Here is a 22,675-nt window from a genome sequence, read left to right on the forward strand (position 1 = left end):
TCCCTCCCTAGGGTGCCCGATCCCTTCCTGCCCCAAAAGCCACTGACTTACCTCGCTCTGGTCACCATCGCTCTTCATCCCAGGGCTTGCCTGCAGTCCTGGCAGTACCCAGTACTGAGTTCTGGCGCTGCTGCGACTGCTAGATCAGATTGGCTGGCAGCTCTTGAGGCGGGATTCCCTCCCACTGTTGGGTGGAAATCTGACCCTCACCTCCGTAGGCCGCGCAGAGAGTGATTTGGCTGTGGGGCGGCCTTGTTTAGAATCGGTCGGTGCAGCATGACTTTCCTTCCGGAGCGGGGGCTGGGGTGAGCAGTACGCTACTCCTCCAAAGTGGCATCCGTACCATGTGCTCACACTTCTGGTGTGGGCTGTTCCACTTGTTATTTCGGAGAAGTCGTTAACGCTGGGAGCATGCAGCAGAAGTAGGCTGGGTGTAAGATTTTTCAGCATTAATTATAAATTTAGCATGCAGTTAAAAATCCCAATTACAGTTTGTTAAATAAGGCGTAACTTTTCCAGGGATGCATACTGTGAGACTAATAGTGTAAAAGAGCAAATTCTCGCCAGTTCAGTAACTTATGATTGATTGCAGTCTGTTGGGACATCAACAGTGCATGCCATGAAGAAGCAAAGAATCGCTGACAACAACCTTTGGATTTTCACGTTTAACTGCATCCATGTGGACTCCGGAAGTTGCTGCCAGTTTCACAGGAATAATTACGGCGAATACTGACAGCATCGCTGTCATCATTACCCCAGATTCCGAGTCATAGTTGCAAACCATTTGGACAATCAGTCCAGTTTGATGTTTATTCTCCATATGAACCTCCTCCCTTCCTTCCTCCTATCAGCATAACCCTCTATGCCATTCTGCATTCTGTCTCACATGCTAGTCTAGCTTTGCTTTAAATGCATCTATACTATTTTCTGCAACCACTCTATTTATTTTCCCTATTCCCTATTTGATTTCTTGGTGATTACCTAATATGGATGGTAGCTAGTTTTGCTCTTCCCCACAAGTGGAATCTCTCTATCTCTCTGTCTGTTTACCCAACCTAAAGTTTTCATAATTCTAAAGACGTCCATTATGTTGCCCCTTGGCCTTCTCGTTTCAAGAGACAAGTGACCTTACTTGATAAATCAGATGAAACCCTAGAAGAGTTGTCTAGGCTTGCTTCTTACATTTGTACATTTTAGATCAATTGTCTTCTTTGGTGTGACCTATTCAGGGGCCAAGAAGCTCATCAACTGTCTTCTTCAAAGCTATACCTGTCAGATTTTTTTTAAAAATATCAGATTTTAGATTATATGGTGTATTTTGGGGGTAGCAGGGTGGGGAGGAGGGTGTGGTTATTTGCTATGTAGTTAATAATGATAGACTTTATACTCTGACAAATGGAAATGGTGCCTTTAACTGTAGTCAATCAGAAACCTGATTTTACTTTATTTTCCTGTTCAGCTTTCCTGGTCTTTTTCCAAATATATTGAAGCACTGAACAGAGAGGAGGCACTGATTTTGAGAGCACGTGAGTCTGACAGAGACAAGGCTAAGAGAATGGAGGAGACTAAGAGAATGGAGGAGGCTAAGAGATTGGAGGCTAACAGAATAGAAATTAAAGTACAGTGGAGCGAGGAGCAGTAACGATTGTACTTTCAGGTAATCCCTATTGTAAACTTAAAGTGAAATGCTCATGACAAGACTGGAACATCTGCCTGCCACCATGTCAAATCCCCAATAGCATTATCTCTCCTGAAATGGCACAGCTCTGACAGCACTGTGCTGTACCTCTTTTTAGTTATTCTTGGGAAGTGAGTGACGCTGGCAAACCCAGCATTTATTGCTCATCCCTAATCACCCATGGGAAGATGGTGGTGAGTCGCCTTCTTGAATTGCTGCAGTCAATGTAATGCAAGTACACCCACAGTGCTGTTCGGGAGGAAGTTCCATGATTTTGAAAGAGCGAAAAATTAATTCCAAGTCAGGATTGTGTGTAACTTTGGCAGGGGGAAGGGGCACTTTCAGGTGGTGGTGTTCCCATGTATCTGCTGCCCTTGTTCCTCTAGGGGGTAGAGAATGTCCAAATTCTTCAGTAACTCAACTCCGGACTCTCCCAAAAAAAGCCTGTCCACAATCTAAAGTCACAAGGTGGTAGAGGTCACAGGTTTGGAAGGTGCTGCTGAAGGAGCCTTGGTGAGTTGTTGCAGTGCATCGTGTAGACGGTACATGCTGCTGCCACTGTGTGCCAGTAGTGGAGAGATTGAGTGTTAAAGGTGGTGGTGGATGGGGTTGTTATGATCCTGGCTGGTGTTATTACTGGACAAGTCAGATCCCAGAATGGAACCTGGCTTGACAGGCCATAATTTGTTTTTTTTAAACCATGGTGGGTTCTTGCTGAAACACATTCACAGGAGTCCGCTGTTGACTTTTTAACAAAAAGATAAAACGTTTATTAAACCGGAAACATTAACTATGTTACACTAGACAACAACGCGGTTGGAAAGATTTCAACACAGACACCATGGACGAAATGATTCAAACTCACACTATCTCTTTTATCCCAGCAATACCCTTACAGACCCAACACTCCAGTGAAGAGGTACCACTATTTGCACACCGAGGGTAGAGCTGGTTCAGTTGCAAAGAGGTTTCTTTTCCAGCAGATTCACTGAACATTCACTAGAAGGCCTTCCATAATTGGTATCTCCCCAGAGATATCCAGAAAACTCTCTCTAAATTCACCATTACTTTAACTTTAGAGAAATACACATGAGTTCCTTAACAACCTGGCATCATTTTCAGCTAGAGAGTCTTAGACCTTTTTTGTCTTCAAACAGTGGTATACACACACCAACTGAAACTAAAAACTGCTTTTCTTGTCTCTCCCTGTACCTCTGTGGGTCTCTCTCTGACCCCCTGTTGCTAGTTTTTCTACTTTGCTATTTTTTTGTTTTAACTTCCCTGAACTACTAACCCCTTGGTAACCCATCTCTTCACTATAAGAGTCATAAAACCTCATTAAAAATGCATGTGTACAAACAGGCCCCAGACTAGCCAGCCCCATCTCACAAAAACTCTAAACTGAAACCAAACCCAGGTTTCACCTTTCTTAACATACAAATAAAAAATATATACATTAAACTGAAAGCTTTATCTTGTTCCTAATACACACAAATACAAATTTAACTTACTTAAAACTGTCTCTAATTCCTAACAGGGTGCCGATCAAGCCTGTTTGCAAGGCTGCTTTGTCTTGGGTCATATTGAGCTTTTCAGTAATGACCACTCTTGAGTCTGAGGGATTCAAGCAAGCAAGCAAAGATTTTATTCGAGCATATGCAAGGGAGAGAGAATCTCGGTCACCCGAGGAGCCTCTCAATGATACAGAGTTTATAGCACATATTTATGTAGTTCTTATCTTCCTGCTTTCACTACAATGTTTTGGGACAATAATTAATCCTTAACCATACTATTCTTGATCATTCAGGTGTGGCAGATATTCCCATTAAACCAACCTTCAGCCTTGGGTCTGCTAGTTTCCATGGTGACATGGTGGCGTCTTGACTGGCCTTCAGTTCCCCTTATCTCCTTCCTCTGTAAAGCAATGAACAGTATGTTTATACAGGCTGTTATTGCTAGCTGCTGAGCCAGCATCCCCAGAGCCACCTTTGGTCAAGTATCCCATCCTGCCTAGGAAAGGAACCCTCATAACAGCACTTATTTTAAGATTAGTAAAGCATTTTAATATTAACCCTACTAGTATAAGCCCTCTGGTGGAATCCATAGAATTATAGGATTGTTACAACATAGAAAGAGGCTATTCGGCCCAGCATATTCACGCCAGCTCTCTGCAAGAGCAATTCAACTAGTCTCACTTCCCTGACCTTTCCTCATAACCCTGCAAAATGTTTTCTTCAGATAATTGTCCAATTCTCTTTTGAAAGCCACGACCGAATTTGCCTTCACCACACTCTCAGGCAGTGCATTCCAGATCCAAATCACTCACTACGAAGAAAGGTTTTTCCTCATGTCACTGGTGCTTCATTTGCCAAAGACTTTAAATTGGTCCCCTCTGGTTCTCGATCCTTCTGCCAATGGGAATAGTTTCTCCCTAACTATTCTGTCCATACCCCTCATGATTTTGAACACCTCCACCAAATCTCCTCTTAATCTTCTATTCTCCAAAACAACAGCTTCTCCAATCTATCCATGTAACTGGAATTCCTTATCCCTGGAATCATTCTCGTGAATCATTTCTGCCTCCTCTCTAATGCCATCACATTCTTCCTAAAGTGTGGTGCCCAAGAAGTGGATCCAATAATCCAGTTGAGGCCGAACCACTGTTTTCTGCAGGTTCAGTGTAAGTTCCTTGCTTTTTCACTCTATGCCCTTACTTATAAGGTCCAAGATTCCATGTGCTTTATTACCTGCTTCCTCTACTGCCCTACCACCTTCGATGATTTGTGTGAATACATCCCCAAGTCCCTCTGCTCCTGCACCCTCTTTAGAATTGCACCCTTTATTTTATATTGCCATTTCCTTGTTCTTCCTACCAAAATGAATCACTTCACACTTTTCTCCATTGAATTTCATCTGCCACTTGCCTATGCATTCCACCAGCCTGCCTGTACCCTCTTGAAGTTTATTATTATCCTCCTCAGAATTCATAATACTTCCAAGTTTTATGTCATCTGCAAACTTTGAAATTGTACCCATGTCTAGCACATTAATATACATCAGGAGAAGCCAGGGTCCTAGCACAGGCACATGGGAAACCCCACCATATAACTTCCACCAAACTGAGAAACAACTGTTCACCACTACTCTCTGTTTTCTGTCACTCAGCCAATTTCATATCCATGCTGCTACTGTCCCTTTTATTCCATGGGCTGTAACTTTGCTGACAAGCCTGTTATGTGGCAATTTATCAAACACCTTTAGGAAGTCGATGTACATCACATCAACCACATTGCCCTCATCAACTCTTTCTGTTACCTCATCAAAAAACTCCAGCAAGTTAGTTAAACAGCTCATCCAGGCAAGTGCAGAGTTTTCAATCATGGTGTCCTGTCCATGGTGAACAGACTCTGGGGGGGGGGTCAAGAGGTGAGATACTTGCTGCAGAATTCTCAGACTCTAACCTGCTTTTGTAGCCACAGCATTTAGATAGCTGAAGATGGTTGGGTCTGGGATACCACCCAGAGGAACTACTGCAGTGACGTCCTGGGACTTTGATGATTGGCCTTCAACAACCACAATCATCTTCCTTTGTAAGCCTGACTCCAATTGGTGGAGAGTTTTCCCCAAATTGCATTGACTTCAGTTTTGCTAGGCATCCTTAATGCAACACTCAGCCAATTGTTGCCTTGCTGTCACCTCAGCTCTTGTGTCCATGCTTGGACCAAGGCTGTAATTAAGTCAGGAGCCAAGTGGCCCTGGCAGAACCTAAACTGAGCATCATTGAGCAGGTTATTGTTGAGTAAGTGCTGTTTGATAGCAATGTCAATGGCATCTTCCAACACTTCGCTGCTGATTGAGAGTCATGCGAGTGGTGGTAATTGGCTGGATTGGATTAGTTCTGCTTTTGGTGGGCATAAATTTTCCCCACAGAGCAGGACTGATGTGCAGACCTTGAGAAAAGTGGGCATCCAAAGACTAGAGAGTTGTGAAATGTAGATCGGGAGAAGGATGGAGCGGGCCAGTTGGAGAAAACACAAGAGTGGTGAAGAGGTCCGATAAAAGGTCATCAATCTGAAACGTTGGGCGGAATTTTCCATAAATGAGACTAAGTGTGGTGACGGGCGGTCTCAGCAGCATCAACCCCGCCGACCGGAACGGTGGGAACTTGCGCCCGATTCTGCACTTGGAGCCTCATTAATTATACAAAGGCGCGTAGTGGTCCAAATCACCTGGCAGGTCGGGAGTTAATTCATGTGGTCGCTGTCAGCTGGTGGGTTTGCAGGTCCGGGCGCCGTGTTTAAAGGCCAGTCCAGCACACAATCTCACTCTCTGCAGCCCACCAGAGATGTCTGGCAGCCAGAAGAGGAAGGCTGAGAGCTTGAAGAAGATGGCAGCAACCCCACTTCACACACCAGGCCATCCAGGCCTTAATCAGAGGGATGCAGGCGCACGCTCTGTCCCAGGGATGGCTACAGGAAGCACAGCAGCCTCACCCCTCTGGCCTGGTGGGCCGTTGCAGAGCAGGTCAGCACAGCTGGCACCCGTGCCTGAAATGCCACCCAGTGCAGGAAGAGGATGAATGATCTCATCCGATCCACCAGGGTAAGTCATCCTTCAACTCCCCCCAATACCAAACTCTCATCATGGCATCATGCACTTAAACGGCTGCTCTCTTCTGGGATCTCACACAGCCATTAGCTGGGGACACATATCAACACTCGTTCTCTCACCGAGACTTTCACATCACCACCATCCCATCTGTCATGTTGCTAATACTCCATCCTCTGGCCCTTCTGGGGAGGTCTCACCACACACAGGGAACGTGCATCTCACCCACCCTCTGCTCCCTCCCTTCTCATCACATGCCTTTCTTTCTTCTTCATACAGGTCAAGCTGGCGCACAACAGGCGCGAGAGATCGGAGACCAGGGGAGGGGTGGCCAACATCATCGCCCTCACTGAGTTTGAGGAGGCTGCAGCTGAGCTGGGGAGGATAGGGATCGTTCCTATGGGGAAGGCAGATCGACCTCTCCCACCCATCCAGTATGATCACAGCTCCATCACTTCATCAGACCCTGACAATCACAGTGAGTCACGTGCAGCCTTATCTAGCTCATGCTCATTAGCTGAAACTCTATTTTCTAGGCACCAGCAAATCGAGGCCCCCAAGCCAGTCCAGCATCAGTCCGAGCCCCCAGACTTCACCTGAGGAGGAAGTTCCAGAAGAACTGTCACAGCACTCACACGCACCCTCTGCCAGCTCAGAGGCACACTTGTCGGTGGGGCACAGATGTAGATTAGGCTCAGGCTTACTTTCGTAGTTGGACAGCCCAGGGCTGCTGGAGACCAGCCACCTGCTCGGTCCGAGTCAGATGGCGAGCATCTGGAAGCGACCGCCAATCTATGCTGGAGATGCAACGACAGGCGGTAGAACATCAGGCAGAGATTTGGCAGTCACTCAGCAGACTAGAGCGAGTCCGTCTGCTTTCTGTCTGATGTCGTGGCTCTGACGAGCGCCTTAAGGTCACCATGGGAACCACCATGGAGACCTTGGTCCAGCAGGTCTTGCCAGATTTGCACTCAGCCCTGCACTCCATTGCCACACATCCTGGTGGGCACCATCAGGATGTAGGCGACATAGGGACAAGGCACATTGACCACCCCGCCCCTGCCACCGTCCAGGTGGACCATCTCCTGCAGGAGTCAGGGTGGAGCCCTCGGGCACCCATAGGGATGATGAGCGTCAGCCAGGCACCTCGGGGGCCTCCTCTCAGGACATTCCAAGGGTGTGCAGCTGCTCACACCCCCCTCTGCCTGTGATCCCACCCACTCCAGCTTCTCAGGCCACTGGGGGCTCTTCTGTTCCTGAGCAGGTGACCCTTATCGGGCCAGGGCCCTCCAGGCCATGGGCCACCAGAGGATGTCCGCCAAGGTCATCACAGACGTCAGGATATAGCAGTCAGCAGGCTATCTCCACCTCTGCTGCAGATGTCGGTGCTGCATCTAGGCATAGCGCTAGAGTTAGGAACGTTAAGAAAAACTGGTGTACTTTTGAGTCACAGATGTGCCAGACATATAAATTAATTGCACTTTTGTTAATACATTTGATGATTATGTGAATGTTCCTGTCAACTGAAGGCACTGTGATTTTGCACTTTGGGATCCTCTTATTTCAAGGTTTAGCCTTCCTCCCACTTGGTTAAAGTGTCCCACTGTGATATTCACATTCCTGTGATGTCAGCCTCCGTTGAACTAGTATCTGCACCCGTTGTGTGATGTCAGGGAGATAAGTTTAAATCTTTATTTGAAGTGTGTGATGTAAGCGTTTCTCACCCTTCTTCCTCGAGGAACACCATTGAGGGCAGCTCATCAGCATTGATAATCTAGCGGCATTTGTGTCTTCTCAGTGGTAGCAGCAGAAGAAAAGACATACACGGGAGGAGGAGGTCCCTAGACATGTCCATGTCTCAGTTGCAGCAGTGTTAGCATCATTAGATGGCGGCGAAGGCTTTAAGTCTTCTCTTGCATCGGTCTTGTTCCTAAGTGGGCTCTCAGTTCCCAAAGCGAGCTCATTCACAAGGCCCCACGGACCAAAGATCATGGCCTGGCGATTCATGAGGCAAGTGTGAATGTGGGACTTGTTCTGGATGAAAGCGGGTGGACATTCCCTGAGTTGAAAGAAAATGGCATTGAAGGCTAGGAGAGATGTGGCATTGTACATTGATGGAATGATAGCCCTTGTGATTTATAAACATTAGGGCCTGCTGCCATGGAGCCCATATAGCCACACGGGTGCAGTTTATTCCACCCTGCACTCTTGGGAAGCCTGAGATGCCAGTGAAGCCCGTGAATCTCTCAGCCTGGCTATCTTCAGCCAGAGCAAACCTGACATAATGATGGGCCTTCCTGTAAAGGGCATTTGTGACCTCCTTTATGCATCGATGTGTTGTGGACTGAGAGATGCCACACAGGTTCCCTGTTAATCCTTGGAAAGAACAAAAGGCTAAGAAATTGAGCGCTGTGGTCACCTTCAAAGCCACTGGGCAGGGGATACACCCCAATTCCATGTGGCGTCAGGTCCTCACGAAGAATGTGGCATATGTGATGTACCAGAGCTTGGGACAAGCGCAGACGTGCATGGGATTGCCTCTCATTCATTTGTAAATAGGACGATAAACCCTAGATCTGGCGAGTCACCTCAGTTGTCTGGGTCTCTCCTCCTCTCTCTCCTGTTCATGCTGTGGCTCAGTTTGACCATGTCCCTCCTGCTGGAGCTGCGTGCGGAGTTGCCTCTCCTCCTTCGCCTCCTCCATTGCATTAGGACCCTGACAAAGGCAGCATTGAGCCCTGGATCCATATCTGCTTTTGCCTTCTCTCTGAAAGAAAACATTGAAGACATTAATATTTGAAGATGCAAGAAAGTGAAGCTCAAAAGATGACACGTTTGGAGACTGTAAGGGTCCATAATTTTTCTTGCCCTACTTGCATGGTGGCTGATGCCACCTTGTCCCTAAGCACACACATTAAGGTGATCGAGATGGCATTACAGATATGTAACATCTTGAGCCCTGTGTGGGATGCCAAAGTTTAAGTGAGATGAGTGACCCAACCTAGCTCTGTGCTCCAATCTCTGATGTGACATATTAATGACCAATCAGTTGCTCATGGTCAATGAGTGGATGCCCATTAGGAGTCTCACATTTGGTAACCATGTGACAGGCCTTCATTGATGGAATGTCATATATGATACAGCTGTGCCTCCTCCACTATTGCCTGCATTCCCAAATTCTACCTTCCTATGTGTTACTCTTGAGATGCAGCAACTGTGATGTGAAGCCATTGAGTTCTGAGTAGCTCTTCAATAGTTCTAATGAAGCCATTGGCTTTAAGTGGCTTTCATCACAAGGAGGTATTTCTCCTTTCTTTCTAAGCAGACTCCTGCTCACTCTTACGGCAACAAGAGGTTAGAGGGCATTCCCAGAAAGGCCCCCATAGTGTTCGCCCTTCTCTCTCACTGCCATTCCACCACCTTCCCTCCCCATTGCTCCCATCGTGTTCACCCTTCCCCCTCACTGCCATTCTACAGCCTTCCCTCCCCGTTGCCCCCTTCATGTTCGTCAACCCGACTCTTGTCTCATAGCCCACCCAATGTTGAAGTGCTAGTCTCTGAAAATGGAGGCCTGCATGAGTACCATAGCACAGTGGTGTTCCTCAGGACACTGAAAGCCAAGAGAAGGAGCAGTCCAACCCTATAGCCCCAGCAGAGATGCGTTCATCGCAAAAAGAGCCGGCGCAGCGCAATGGCAGATATGTTCTACTCACCTCGAAGTTACCAGTAAACTGAGGTCCGACTTGTGTACGCCACCCCTTTTTCAAAAGGATTTGAGGCTGACGTAATTTCCCACTGGCGTGACGGAAGATTGGAAGGCGTGGCAAGATTCCAGTGAGCAGGTGTTTTAATGAGCATTAATGACATGCTAACAAATGCAAACAGCGTTCACGCCGCTAGCTGGCGGGATTACCGACCCGGCCATGACCACACCGTCGGGAGAATTGCCGCTTGTTTTTACGATGGCGGATTTGTGACTTTTTGCCTCCCGCTGGATTCTCCACTCCCGCCTGCCACAAAACCTGCCGTGGGCTGGGCGGGAGAATTCGGCCGTTATCTCTGTTTCTCTCCACACATTCTGCCTGATACATTGAGTGTTTCCTTATTATTATTGCTGAAGATTGCCCCTGAAGGGCATTTAAGTAATCTCAGGATCATTATTAGAGGTCCTGGAGCCTGCTAATTCTATCAGCATACACCCATTACTAAGACAAAGACGCCTGTGCTGGCTGGGCCACATTTATCAGTTGGATGACGGCTGTATACCCAAAGACCTTCTGTACAGTGAAACAAAAACAGAAACAGAAATACCTGGAAAAACTCAGCAGGTCTGGCAGCATCGGCGGAGGAGAGCACAGTTGACATTTCGAGTCCTCATGACCCTTCAACAGAACTAAGTAAAAATAGGAAAGGGGTGAAATATAAGCTGGTTTAAGGGGTGGGGGGAGGTTGTTGGGACAAGCAGCCAGTAATAGGTGGAGATAACCAAAAGCTGTCACAGACAAAAGAACAAAGAGGTGTTGAAGGTGGCATCTTCCCTTCACCCCCGCGGGGGCATTCCGTAGGGATTGTTCCCTCCGTGACACCCTGGTCCACTCCTCCATCACCCCCTGATCCTCAACCCCCTCCCACGGCACCTTCCCATGCAACCGCAAAAGATGCAACACCTGCCCCTTCACTTCCCCTCTCCTCACCGTCAAAGGGCCCAAACACTCCTTTCAAGTGAAGCAGCTTTTCACTTGCACTTCCCTCAATTTAGTCTACTGCATTCGTTGCTCCCATTGCAGTTTCCTCCACATTGGAGAGACCAAACGTAGACTGGGTGACCGCTTTGCAGAACACCTTCATTCCGTCCGCAAGCATGACCCAGACCTCCCTGTCGCTTGCCATTTCAACACACCACCTTGCTCTCATGCCCACATGTCCGTCCTTGGCCTGCTGCAATGTTCCAGTGAAGCTCAACGCAAACTGAAGGAACAGCACCTCATCTTCCGACTAGGCACTTTACAGCCTTCCGGACTGAATACTGAGTTCAACAATTTTAGATCATGAACTCTCTCCTCCATCCCCACCCCCTTTCCGATCCCCCTTTTTTCCAATAATTTATATAGATTTTTCTTTTCCCACCTATTTCCATTATTTTTAAATGTATTTCGACCCATTGTTTATTTCTACCTTTTAGTATTCCCCCACCCCCACTAGAGCTATCTGTACCTTGTCTGTCCTGTCTTCTACTCTTAATTAGCACATTCCTTTAGATAATATCACCACCTTCAACACCTCTTTGTTCTTTTGTCTGTGACAGCTTTTGGTTATCTCCACCTATTACTGGCTGCTTGTCCCAACAACCCCCCCACCCCCCCACCTTAAACCAGCTTATATTTCACCCCTTTCCTATTTTTACTTAGTTCTGTTGAAGGGTCATGAGGACTCGAAACATCAACTGTGCTCCCTTCCACAGATGTTGCCAGACCTGCTGAGTTTTTCCAGGTATTTCTGTTTCTGTTTTTATTTTGGATTTCCAGCATCCGCAGTTTTTTGCTTTTACTTCTGTACAGTGAACTGGTCACTGGGTCACGACCTCCTGGGCACCCATATCTTCGCTACAGGGACACCTGCATTCAAGGTATGAAGATGGAAGACACTGACACTGACAACTGGGAGACATTCACTGACGACCGTGACCTCTGAAGGCTGACTATTTGGAGGGGCATTGGAAGAAGCAAGCAGGCCCAGAGAAAATAGAAGTCAGTGCATCCTGTACCTTCTCAGCCCACTGTCTTCCTCTGCAGCAAATGCAGCAGAGACTGCCATGTCAGAGTGGGGCTCCCAAGCAACACCAGGTGATGCTTAACACCCAGTTGACTACCATGCCACAAACCATTGTCTTACGAGACAGAGGGCTGCCAAAACCAATTAATGAGGCTAGCATTATTTCTGAAAAAAGAGACGAGCTGTCAAAGCTTTTTGTCTTGCACGCATCCGGACAGATGCGAGAATGCCAAATTTCAAAAGGAGCAACAATTTATACGGCATGAAAAAAGGGTTGGCAAGTCGACTCTGACTGGTCAAGGCTTTGCCATGGAGAATGCACCATGGAACCATTGTCCGCCATGCATTTGTTTAATTCACAAAGGAAGCAATGCATGGATATGTTCCTTTTGCGTTCAGAGGACAGGCCCTTGCGTATGAATATACGTAGCTTCCAGTAAGCGTGGTTGAACCACATTATAAGCCTGACTAATCATCTTAAATTGGTTGCACATTCAGGATTGTTCAGCAATTGCTATCCAATTGTGGAATCATATCTAACATTAGACATTATGTTCTGATGGTCAAACAAACATACGGCTTACACACCTGGTATTGCACAAGCACTGAAATGCATATACCACATTACTCATTTGTGTGGTAGGTGTAACACTTTTTTGGCTTGATGGCAGCATCCTGTTAGTGGAAAATACCACTTGTGTTGCTACTACATAGCAGCAGCATGAAACAGCTAACTTTACCTGTTGCTTCGCATAATTTCTCTTTCCTTGATGTGCTTGTTGAGAAATCCGCTAATGGGTTCTTTACTACTGTCTACCACAAACCTATATTCACTGGTAATATACATGTTGGAATCCTACAGTTCCACGCGCTATAAAATTGGCCTTATTGGTAATTTCCTAAATAGCAAATTTAGGAATTTGCTCACCATGCAAGCTTAGGCACATCATTGCTATCCTGTGTTATAATGGCTACCCTGATCAGAATATTCTTCTCCTTTAAGGCTGTTTTGCTGGAGCAATACAGTAAGCTTTACACTGCACCTAAATGTCTAAAGACTTGAGAAGTTAATAGTGCGGAGAAATATGTTCAATTCATAACTCAAATATCTGCCGCAAACTGTTGGAAGGACTCATTCAGATGCCAGAAAATTTTCTGTTTGTTTTTTGACCGGTGGCAATTTGCATTTTTTTGGGCATAACTGTGGTTTTTGACTAAATGAAAATGGATGGAGAAAGTTTCAGTTTAGGCATAAAACATTCATATTTAGAAAATTATTGGGGACTGGATCTAGTCAAAGCTGGAGTTGGTCAAAAATTCAAGCATAATTCATGTGTTCCCAGGTGCAATCTTTAAACCTACTTAGCGTGGACGTAAAACTGCGCAATCTCCACGGCAGTATTCTAACATTACATTCACAGTATACTGAACGATGTCCTTACTCCCTTATAGAAACACATAATTGTAGACCCCAAGCCTAGTGTAAATTACCGAGAACCAGAATTTCATGGCATAAATCACGAGGCCAGAAATACAATGCGACAATGGTCTGTGGCACCAGTGGTGCAGAGGACTGACAAAGTGTTGTGATGTAAGATTAGTTCATTCAAACAATAGTGCTGCACTCTCAGTGTACAAAACATGAGATCTATGATAGTGTACTGTCTGTTAACATTTTTGGTACGTGGCAGCTTAAAGTGAAGCTTCATCCTGTTTATACACTGGGGGAGGTTAGGAATCCATTCCAGGCAGTGGCACAAAACAAGTGATGTCAGATTGGGCAACTATTATACGACGGGCCTGATATCCAGTTCCATTGCTCAAATATTCATACTGCTACCTTTTCTAATAATGGCTGACTAATATTCAGATTCAGTTACTAAATGAAATGATTCACCAAAGTAAAAATTGAGGCAAAACATCATACAGCAAATCAGCAATCTACACCACATAAGTTGTTTCTCCAAAAACTTTCCACCTACATAAGACTGACAAGATCCCTGCCTAGTTTGTGTGTGCAGGCAAGAGCTCAGCGAGGGCAGAATTTGGCACATGTGGGAAGACCTTAAAAGGTTATTGTAAAAGTTTGATGGGATGTCAACTCTTTAAGGTACACATAAGGGAACAAAAACATTACAGCCATTCCAATGGGCACAGCTATAGTAGTAAAATACTTGCCAACTCTTCCAACGGCCAAACCGGCAGAATGATGTGGCTGCCAAAATTCAAGAGGAAGCAAATTTGAAGACAAGTCTGTGAACAAGTGAAAATGAGCAGCATCGCAGGCAAGCCTTGTTTGATGATTGGCAAAGGAGAGGTGAGTTCGAGAATGGTTGCCCTCTTTGCCACGCTAGGATATCCCCCCCTGGAGGCAGGAGGGCAGCATTCCTGGCAGAAGCTGGTGGTCAGACTCAAACCAATGTAAATTGCCTCAATAACCTGGGAACAGATACAGAAAAAGATGGCACATCTTAAAAGGGGCTCTCAAGATAACACAGACCAATAGTACCATTACGGGGATAGATTTGTGTTGTATGTAAGACACTTCTACAATTACTACTAATACTGAGCCCTCACACAACCTTACAATATTATTGCTTACTGTGCATAACCATACTTCAGCATTTCATACATTCAGCATAAATTGAAAGCCCTGCCACACATCTTCAAATTAAATACAAAATTTTTAAAAAAACTTAAGATTTGTAGTACCTTTGAGTTATGAGCCTTCAAAATATGTTAAACCCTACAGAAAATACTGGTGCTCCTCATGACAACCTATGTTCTATCACTGGGAACTCAGCACCAACATTAACAATAACTTTTCCCTTCACAGGTTCTTCAAGCAGACAAAACACACCAAGCTACTCGAATCTGAATTAATCAACTCTATTTTATCACAACCTATTGAAGCCCAAAGTGAACTCATCCTATAGTGGGTATTGTGAGCCTAAATTTTAAAAATGTATTTACAACAATTTGCTGAGATAAAATAAAAGTCGTGACTATTTTTATATTTAACAAGAAGAATAGGAATTTATATGGTTAAGGTACACATAGTAAACCAAAGTTATGTCTTTGAAGAAAGCTGTATATACCACAATTTTGTAATACAGTGGGAGTATGTATTCCAATAACGTTTCAGATATGCGTTGATTCACAGTTAAAAGAGTTTCTGGTTAAATTTTTCAGCAGTTGATTGACAAACACCAGAATATCTTCCCTGCCAACATTCTCTTCTTTAAGACACATAGTGTTACCTTGGCAGCAGAATATTACGTTCTGTGCTATGCAATGTAATATTGTTTTCTTTATAAAACAATGGGGGGAACTTTCCACTTGGCCACCTGGGTAGTAATGAGGTAGAGTGGATTGCCTGTCAGTTATAGAACTTGTCAATTTTCGAACCATTGATTTCAGGCAAATTCCAGAATGGGCAAATGATCCACTCTGCATCATTACTGCCCAGAGGATGAATAGAAAATTACCACCAGTATATCCTCTGGCTCATCAGGATCAATTCCATAGGAGATCAGTTAGTAAATATAAAAGTTTTGAGTTGCAGCAATCGCATGTTGGGTGTTACATGTAAGCTTCCACATCACAATTTTTAAAAGTGGTGCCAACCAAAGTCATGCCCGATTTCCCAATGTGTGCTCCTTGCAGGCAAAGCTTTGCGCTGGGAGTGCAAACTCCTAAAAAACCAGACATTTCCCATTGGTTTCTTCTGACCTTACACAAGGACCAGTTGCCAATCTGCAGAAAAATGTACCCAGTCATTTAGTCTTTACTTGACCTTCGGATGTGCCTATTTACAGCAATTAGCATTCAGAGTCAGGGCAGGTTACACATAGCTACAGCTCAGAGCTGAATAACACAGATTCAGTAAGTTACTGGCAGATATCCTGTGACATTGATTGTAGCAAATAGGATAAAAACTCTAGTGCTGGCTTTAAGGGCCTCCTGGCTGGCTAAAAGGAGATGATAGAAGCCTGAAAATGATTTAGTGTCACTTACATCCCCAAGTACACTATCACCCCAGTCACTATCTTGGTAGGGTCCTGAGAAAGGTGACTGAAGCACCCACCTATTTCAGGAGGAAGACCACTTGTAATACGCAGATTTGGATCCTATAATGTACAATTTTCTGGTATAATTTGGTTGCCCATTTCTCTTACATGTGTATGGCATGCTGTAGTACTTATAGTTCTGATAAAGGTAGGACTGTAGCTTTAAGAATAATCCTGTGTTGTAAGATCACATGACCTGTGTAAACCAATCAGTTAGCAGTGTGGGGAACCTCCCACAACCAACATTTATTCATTATTCAATATGAAAATTGGAAAGACAGAGCCAATTAGTGTCACAGTGGTAAACCATTAAAAATGGAAGTAGACATGGGTGTTTCTACCACTGTAATAGGAGAACACACTTTTAGATACTTAAATAAAGGTGATCAGCAATTAAATTTGAACACACCTCTGTCAAGTTGAAAACGTACACAGCTGAAGAAATCCAGGTAAAAGGTATCACCAGGGTAACTGTTCATTATAGACACCAATCCACACAGCTGCCAGTGATGGTGGTAGAAGGTGAAGGATCAAGCCTTCTAGGTTGTGATTGGTTGAAAGAGATTCAATTAAGCTGGTCCGAAATCTTCCAGTTACAAGCAGGAGGACAGCCAGAGCTGCTAAAAAAAATGACACCATCTTCAAGGATGAACTAGGAAAAGTCCCAAGGCCTACAAGCCAAACTTTACATGAACCCAGAAGCAATCCCTTGCCTCTCGAAAGCAAGACTGGTGCCATATGCGCTGAGAGAGAAGGTTGACGCTGAATTGAACTGGCTAGAGAGGCTTGGTGTCATAAAAGCGGTTCAGTTCTGAGTGGGCAGCACCCATTGTCCCTGTCCTAAAACCAGACCAGACCGTCCAGATCTGTGGGGACTATAAACTAATGGTCAACAAGGCAGCCAAACTGGACAGGTACCCTATTCCCAAGATTGAAGACCCCTATGCCAAACTAGCAGGAGGGACAACGTATACAAAGCTTGACATGAGTCGCACATCTCAGCAACTGAAGCTGGATGATGCCTCCCGAGAATTTGTGACCATAAATACCCACAAAGGGTTATATCAATATACACACACGCTTTTCGGCGTTTCTTCGGCCTGTACCATTTTTCAGAGGACAATGGAGAGCTTGCTTCAGGGGCTACCTCAAGTTGTGGTCTACCTGGACGATGTACTGATAACTGGATTCACAGAAAAGGAGCACTTGGTTACTCTACAGGAAGTCCTGAAACAATTTTTAGAAGCAGGAGCGCACCTGAAGAATGCACTTTTCAAGCAAATGAAGTCTTTTATTTGGGCCACCAGGTAGTTACCCAAGGATTACATCCTGTTGAAGAGAAGGTTAAAGCAATCAGAGAGACAGCTGCACCTAAGAACGTCACTGAACTTAAATCATTTTTAGGGATAGTAAATTATTATGGTCGATTTCTATCAAATTTATTCACAATTCTAGCCCCTCTACATTTACTGCTAAAGAAAAACCAGCATTGGATTTGGGAATCACCCCAGGAAGAAACCTTCATAAAAGTAAAACAGCTCTTGCACTCTTCAAATGTGTTAGTGCATTATGACCCAACAAAGGAATTGGTGCTAACCTGTGTTGCGTCCCCCTGTGGAGTGGGAGCGGTACCATCTCACAAGATGGACGACAGTACAGAGAGGCCGATAGGCTATGTATCCAGGACACTTACCACAGCTGAAAAAGGTTTTCTCAGATCGAAAAGGAATGTCTATCGATTATTTTTGGCTTAAATAAATTCCACCAATACGTGCATGGGCACAATAGTATCAGACCACAAACCACTTTTGGGTCTGTTTAGCGAGGAAAAGGCTATACCTCCCATAGCCTCTGCAAGAATACAAAGATAGGCCCTAATTTTGGCAGCATATGAATACACCTTTGTACATAGACCAGGGATTCATATAGCAAATACCGATGCCCTAAGTCGCCTTCCTTTACAATAGAACAGTGACCATGCCCCGATTCCCCAAGAGCTCGTATTAGTGCTGAATTTCCTGGATTCCTCACCAGTCTGTGCAAGGCAGATAAGAAGCTGGATGAATCGTGTCCCAGTCCTGTCTCGAGTGAGAGACCAAGTGTTACATGGTTGGTCCCAGGAACCAGTCTCTGATGAATTGAAGCCATTTTTCAACCTAAGACTCGAGATGAGTGGTCAGGATGGTATTCTATTATGGGGTGCACGAGTAGTAGTTCCTTCACAAGGGAGGGAACCACTCTTAGTAGAGTTACACAGTGCCCATCCAGGAATCTCATGAATGAAGACATTGGCGTGAAGTTATCTCTGGTGGCCGGGAAAGGATGGTGATATTGAAAAGGTGATAAAACATTGTACACAATGTCAACAGCTGCAAAAGTCACTGGTGGCAGCCCCATTACAACCATAGGAGTGGCCTGGTAGACCCTGGGTGCAATTGCACATAGATTACGTCGGGCCTTTCCTTGGAACCATGTTTCTACTGATTATAGATGCTCATTCCAAGTGGTTAGATGTTTGAGGTAAAGTCGCCAACGTCAGGTTCTACTGTAGAAAAACTATGCCAAAGCTTTGCCATCCATGGATTGCCAGAGGTAATCGTCTCAGATAATGGTACTGCATTTATGAGCACTGAGTTTCAGCGATTTGTCAGTCTCAATGTATCAACCGCGTGAAGACTGCACCGTACCATCCGACATCTAACGGACTGGCATAAAGAGCAGTACAAACTTTTAAGGTGGGAATGAAAAAGTTAACAGGTGAATTGTTGGAAACTAGACTTTCTTGCTTCCTATTTCACTACATAACAACCCCCCACACTACAACAGGAGCAACACCTGCAGAATTATTGATGAGGCGCTGTCTTCTAACAAGACTAAGCCTGATACTTCCCAATTTGATGGGGAAGGTGGAGAAAAGTCAAGGGAACCAAAAAGTAACTCATGATTTACATAGTCGTGAGTAACAATTTACTGTTGGAGAAGCAGTATATGGAAAGAATTTTGGTGGAGGACTGAAGTGGTAATCTGGTAAAGTAAGCTCTGTGACTGGACCATTGTCATACCATGGGGAAGTAGAGGACCAGGTCACCCGTAAGCATATGGATCATTTAAGGAAAAAGGAGATACCCCAACAAATGATGTTCCACCTGTAACCATTGCTGAACCTGTGGCTCCTGTTGAAGTTGCTCAACCAAGGACAGACATGCCTGATGTTTCTGTGGAAATGGAAGACACTGAACTGCCTATGCCTAATGAGATACCTGATGTTAATGCGGTTCCTGCAAAAGAATCTGAAGTCATGGAGCTACGACATTCCACATGGATCAGGAAACCACCTGAAAGGCTGAACTTGTAAGTTCATGACCTGTGTAAATATTGTAATGTCATGAGATAAATATCCTTGTAAATACAAAATGTACAGAAAAGTTAAAGGGGGAGTAATGTAGGAATTATAGTTTTGAGAAATGTAGGACTGTAGATCTAAGAATAATCCTGTTGTAAGATCACATGATCTCTGTAAACCAATCAGTTAACAGTGAAGGGAACCTCTAGGGGAGAGTTCTTCTTTAGTTATAGAGTTTGATGCACACATGTAGTTGCTGCTGCTGTTTTGTAAATAAAGTTAAATGTGTTCACCAAGAAAAGTTGCCTGGAAAATCAATTCTATACCACATGCATATTATGCTCCTGTCTTTAAAAGACAGTAGAGGTGATTTTAACTTGAGGCAGATAATGGACATGCAGCTGGCAGAGTACCTGTTACCACTGCATAGCCAGAACCGTTTTAAGCTGCAATTATAGGATTGCAGCAGAGTGGAAATGGTAGTGGGGGCTGGTAGCGGCCGCATTTTCCTGTAGGCATTGAAGGAGCACTCCTTTTTCTGGCCCCACAAAAATAGAAATTTATAAAGAAAATTTTTGATGACTGCTGGTTATGCTCCACAGTACCTGGTGCAAATGGGCTTAACCAGCAAGGCACACAATACCTGATGCAGGTCATCATCCTGAAATGTTAGCTCTGTTTCTCTATGCACAGATGCTGCCTGATCTGTTGAGTATTTTCAACCATTTGTTTTTATTCATGTCCATTTTTACTTCTGATTTGCAGCTAGGGTCCTAAGTATGCCATAGGACCCAATTTGCATATTACAAGTGGCATCCCATCTGAAAGGTGGGTACTGTGGCCACCCATTTCAGAACCCAACCAAGAAAGACGTGGTTGGAGCGCTAGTGTAAAAGCGGGTGGAAGTGATCCAATACCATTTTCAGCCCATTCTCAACCCATTAATACTAGGCAGGGCCCTTAGAATCAATTCTAGTTTATGCTCCAACTTAGCGTGGTCAATGCCCACTTGCCTGGATGAGTGTAGCTCCAACAGCACTCAAGAAGCTCAACACCACCTACGATAAAGCAGCTCGCTTGATTGGCACCCCATCCACCACCTTAAACATTCACTCCCTCCACCATTGGCACCCCATGGCAGTAATGTGCATCATTTACAAGACATACCGCGCCAACTCACCAATGCTCCTTTGACAGCACATTCCAAACCTGCGACCTCTACCACCTAGAAAAACCAGGGAATTAGGCACATGGAAACGCTATCACCTGCAAGCTCTTCTCTAAGTCACAAAACCACCCTGACTTGGAAATATATCACCATTCCTTCACCTGGGGATTAATTTTCAGCGATTTTCCCCAGCACAGGGCAATTTTGGCAGTGTTGCTAGGTCAAAATCCTGGGACTCCTTCCCTAACAGCACTATGGGTGTACTTGTGCCATATGGGCTGCAGCAGTTCAAGAAGGCAGCTAATTAGCACCTTCTCAAGGGCAATTAGGGATGGGAAATACATGCTGGCCTTGACAATGATGCCCACATCTCATGAACAAATTTTTTAAAAAGCCATAGGAGATCTGCTAGTAGCCTTTGAATTTTTACATCCAGAGAAATTGTACATAAAACCTAAATCTCGCCTCACTGAAGCAAGACCTTGTTTTGTTGTTTTTTTCCAGGAAATAAAACCCATCTAAGGCAGGCTGACAGATGAAAATAAAGTTGACCGCACTTCCTGGACTAAAAGAACATCCTCCAAGCTTTGAGATTTCTTTTCAGTTTTATCTTGCAGAATAAAAATCTATTCTGAATCATTGCTAGTTTTCTTATTTAATTTTGATGGGTGCTTCTCATATTTAAAAAACTACGAAGATGAGCAACAACAATGCAGAATGATTCGGATGCACTGTATCCACTTCTCTATGACAGTAGAGCTCTGGGAATGTTCCTGTGAGCCTCTTCTTCAAGTGGAGTGGCGTTGGCAAGGGGTACGTCCCGGCAGCTTCCCACAAGCTGCACTCCCCGCTGGGATCACCAAATTGTAGAATTTTCTCCTATGGTGCCAATAAACCAATTTTTACCAAAGAAAGAGCTGATTTAATTAGGGATCAAACCAGGTTCAAGAAAAAAATAGATTAGAACTCCAACATTGTTCAATTCACATTTACATCACAGCTGTACTACAGCATACATTTTCTACAAGCAGTTCTAACCCAAGATGGGAACCTGAGGGCAGATTCAGATAGGACAAATTCAGAGCAGGGAACGGGAGACAGAAAATTAGCAAATGACTTTGAAAGCTGCAAGAAGCAAAGGTTAAAAATTGCACAGCACATGAATTTGGCTATTTAAAGGTATATATGCAAATGCACGGAGTATAGCAAATAAAGTCGATGAGCTGAGGGTACAGGTAGAGAGTCATGGCAACTTGATATTATTGCTATAATAGAAACTTGGCTTAAAGAGGGGCGAAAATGGCAACTCAGCATCCCTGGATATAGAGTTTTCAGGCCACGATAGAGAGGGGATAAAAAATGTGGGAGAGGGTAGCAATGTTGGTTAAGGAATTTATTACAGCTGTGAGAAGGGATGATATGCTAAATGAATCATCAAATGAAGTCACATGGGTTGAGCTCAGAAATAAAAAAGGGTGTTATGACACAGCCGATGGTAAATGCTGAGTTGTTCAAATCTCAAAGGGAAACTTGAAACAACTGCCACAACTTGTTTTGCAGTTTGTATAAATTTCGAGATGTGTACCTTGAATTCAGGAGTAATAAGACCACCAAGTCTTATAGATTTTTTAATCATTCTTTCATGGGATGTGGGCTTCGATGGCTGGGCCGGCATTTATTGCCCATCCCTAGTTGCTCTTGAGAAGGTGGTGGTGAGCTGCCTTCTTGAACCTTTGCAGTCCATGTGATGTAGGTACACCCACAGTGATGTTAGGAAGGGAGTTCCAGGATCTTGAGCCAGCAACAGTGAAGGAACTGCGATATATTTCCAAGTCAAGATGGTGAATGACTTGGAGGGGAACTTCCAGGTGGTGGTGTTCCCATTTATCTGCTGCCCTTGTCCTTCTGGATGGTAGTGGTCGTGAGTTTGGAAGGTGCTGTCAAAGGAGCCTTAGTGAATTCCTGCAGTGCATCTTGTAGATGGTACGCACTCTGCTAATATGTGTCAGTGGTGGAGGGAATGAATGTTTGTGGAT

The 22,675-nt window shown here is 44.7% G+C and overlaps 1 long non-coding RNA gene across 1 annotated transcript; it reads left to right on the forward strand.

Annotated features, from left to right (window-relative positions):
* Nucleotides 1-1,562: 1,562 nt before the first annotated feature.
* LOC144679306 (uncharacterized) lies at nucleotides 1,563-21,256 on the forward strand. Its single transcript, XR_013576313.1, has 3 exons — nucleotides 1,563-1,657; nucleotides 14,895-14,993; nucleotides 21,144-21,256. It is a non-coding gene; the product is annotated as an uncharacterized LOC144679306 (long non-coding RNA).
* The last annotated feature ends 1,419 nt before the right edge of the window (nucleotides 21,257-22,675 follow it).

Source organism: Cetorhinus maximus, chromosome 4 (genome assembly GCF_964194155.1).
Source record: "Cetorhinus maximus chromosome 4, sCetMax3.hap1.1, whole genome shotgun sequence".
Taxonomy (NCBI): domain Eukaryota; kingdom Metazoa; phylum Chordata; class Chondrichthyes; order Lamniformes; family Cetorhinidae; genus Cetorhinus; species Cetorhinus maximus.